Source organism: Penaeus japonicus, unplaced genomic scaffold (assembly GCF_977035675.1).
Source record: "Penaeus japonicus unplaced genomic scaffold, GWHDUDI00000001_assembly GWHDUDI00000020, whole genome shotgun sequence".
In the NCBI taxonomy this organism is placed as follows: domain Eukaryota; kingdom Metazoa; phylum Arthropoda; class Malacostraca; order Decapoda; family Penaeidae; genus Penaeus; species Penaeus japonicus.
Genome location: NW_028234422.1, coordinates 22,855,866 through 22,858,365, shown reverse-complemented (window position 1 = coordinate 22,858,365; position 2,500 = coordinate 22,855,866).

Here is a 2,500-nt window from a genome sequence, read left to right as displayed (position 1 = left end):
AAGTCTTAGGTCAAGATAAGTCAAGCAAATGTGTTAGCACGATACGAGGGCGTAAGCTAAGAGATTTTCACTGTGGAGGCTAGATGAGCCGCGCGTGTGTGCTGGGAGATAATGCATAATGACAATGTATATAATAATGATAATATATACAATGATAATGTATGATAATGTTAAGGGAGAGAGAGTATGAGAGAGAGTATGAGAGAGAGAGAGAGTATGAGAGAGAGAGAGAGAGAGTATGAGAGAGAGAGAGAGAGAGAGTATGAGAGAGAGAGAGAGAGAGAGAGAGAGAGAGAGAGAGAGAGAGAGAGAGAGAGAGAGAGAGAGAGAGAGAGAGAGAGAGAGAGAGAGTATGAGAGAGAGAGAGTATGAGAGAGAGAGAGAGAGAGAGTATGAGAGAGAGAGAGAGAGAGAGAGAGAGAGAGAGAGAGAGAGAGAGAGTATGAGAGAGAAAGACACTTGTAGATTGCAATGATAATGTATGATGTTAACCCGTTGGCTACGGATGACGTAAACGTGCGTCCCGGAAAAAATCGTATCGAGCTCCGGGTGACGTGAGCGTGCCGAACTCTGGTTAGTTTTTATTTGCTACCCATCAGAGTATTTTTATCATTGTTTTTACTATCGTAATGGTGATGTTCAGTGACAGATGATGAAAGTTATAATTACAAGGATTGCATTTACCGTGTTATAGGTTTGGTTTAGGATCACCATCAGGAAAGAAAGCCTTCTATGGCACCTGTTCATGGTCTTTACCAAGCACGATGACTCACAGCGAGACCTCCGGTTCTAAAGCACCGCCGGCGCAGGATGTGCTGGCAGAATGAGAAGAGGGAGGGCGAAATAGACCATGTTCAGTAGGGTCTCAATAAATTAAGCTTCTTCGACATGGTATATGCTTGTAAAAAGACACCTACTGTGATAAGATCACGATCTGCATAATATTAGCCGCCAGGTCGCGGGCCACGGCGGGAAGTCGCCGAAGAAAAGAACACTTAAAGTCAACGAGAATTATTCCAAAGTACTTATGTCACTCATATGGAATACACTGAAATAATTCTACATCGTCAGTATATAATATGCATCAATTCACACTTATGACTGTTGTGATTTAGTTAGCGTTGTGGCGATTCGATTAAATGGTTTACAATGATTCCAGAAAGACATGACGATTTTGAAGAAAAAATATGATTGAAGTAATTTCTGAACCCAATAAAACCCCACGAGTGAGGTGTAGAAAAGTAAAATGGACAGAAGTGGAAAACGTGCAGCTCAAAAATACTGCAAGAGCAACAGGAATTTCTTTGTCACTTTTCCTCCGGCACAGCAGGTAGCAATTAGTGATCGTTTTATTGTAAAAGCAAGGTAATGGATGCTCCGTATTAGACGGCTTAGTAGTTATGATGACGATGATAATAATGACAATATCAATAATTAATAATAATGGTAATAACTATAACAATGAAAATAATAATGATAACAATAACAATAATAGTAATAGTAATGATAATGATACTAATAGTGATGAAAATGACAACAATGATAATGATAATGATAGAAATACAAATTGAAAAGTCGAAATTAAGGAAAAAAATTGAAGCAGACATAAAATGTTAAGCTGGATAGCTTTTGAAATCGTTTTCCTAAAGTATTATGCATGAGATCTATAATTTCTAAAACTTTTTTTTCAATTGTTTTCTTTTTACGCTATTCATTAAGAGGAAACCATGCAGAGCAAGGAGCCGGAATTAAATAAATAATCGCAATGCAAATGAAGCCAGCAACACGTTCATGCAATCCTTCATATCAAATTGACTGGCAGTCACTTACTTTACAAGGACAATGCAAAAATTGGGCCATGCAGTCTGGGCACTTGCATGAACGTCTCCAGTGCTCTAACAGACAAATAAACAAGATTATAGGAAGAGAACTTTGCTTTGAAAACATATATGAAGGAACTAATCAATTCATATTTAGGTCTCAACTTGAGTTTCTTTAATTCTTGAACAAGTATTCGAGTATTCTTGAGCAAGATATTTAATTATCGGTGTTTATTTCCTGCTGAAACTGCTACATTCCATGCTACAACACATGATTACGAGAATGATCTCAATGTATAAACACATATATACAAGTGATGCCTCCACGCTCTCGTTTCCATATCGGTGTCACGGTCACGGTTGCCTGCCCACGTGCAGGTTTGCCCCTCAACAACTCGAGATACCATAATCTGCGTCTGGGCCTACCGCTGGGGTTTTAGACTGATTAGATTTAAGTGACCGTGAAAGTGACATTAAAGATATTTAATTATCAGTGTTTATTAACTGCTGAAACTGCTACATTCCAAGCTACAACGCATGATTACGAGAATGATCCCCTTAATGTATAAACACATATATGCCTCTTGCTAAACCGCTTACTAGTAATCTGGCTACCACGTAAGCATTCAGTTGTGATGGTTAATTGAGGTAGCCCTAAAGACTTGAAACAAGTTGGGCTA